We start from the raw sequence: 660 nt of genomic DNA on the forward strand, positions 1-660 counted from the left end.
AATGATGCATTAATTAATGCATCATTGAATTGAATTAATAAATATTCAAATAGATAGAATTCGAATATCGAGCGGGTAGCGGGAATCGAACCCGCATCGTTAGCTTGGAAGGCTAGGGGTTATAGTCGACGTTGATTCATTATTTTTAACGTCTCTAATTCAAAGCCGAACATGAAATTTTGGTTTCATTCGGCTCCTTTATGGAAGATGGATAAAAAAAAAAAAAAAGAAATAAATAGAAAAAAAATATAAATAAGGCGGGAATGAAATGAAATAAGAATTCGGCCCATAACATCTATGTTAGCTTTAATGCATTCAAAACAATTCGCTTTTTAGATGATCCTTCTAGAAGAGTGGGATTAGAACAATTTTTCTAGTTACTTCGTTCTCTATTTCTATTTGAGAAAATCCTTAGGAAAAGCATTTTGTTTCCACCGAGCTAAAACAAGATGTAAATGTCTCTAGTAAACCAAAGTTATCGTTTAATAGCTATTTTGCTTCAATCTATCCTATCAAAAAAAATTGAAGATTTAGTTACGATTAGAAATACACTTTTCTATCTTTATCCATGGATTTTTTCCTCATACTTATTCAACTGGAAGTATTGATCCAATTCAAAAAAAAAAAAAAAATTATGTTTCGTAATTTCATAATCCAATT

This window comes from Durio zibethinus, unplaced genomic scaffold (assembly GCF_047325235.1).
Source record: "Durio zibethinus cultivar Kanyao isolate XHJ-2024 unplaced genomic scaffold, ASM4732523v1 HiC_scaffold_110, whole genome shotgun sequence".
NCBI lineage: Eukaryota > Viridiplantae > Streptophyta > Magnoliopsida > Malvales > Malvaceae > Durio > Durio zibethinus.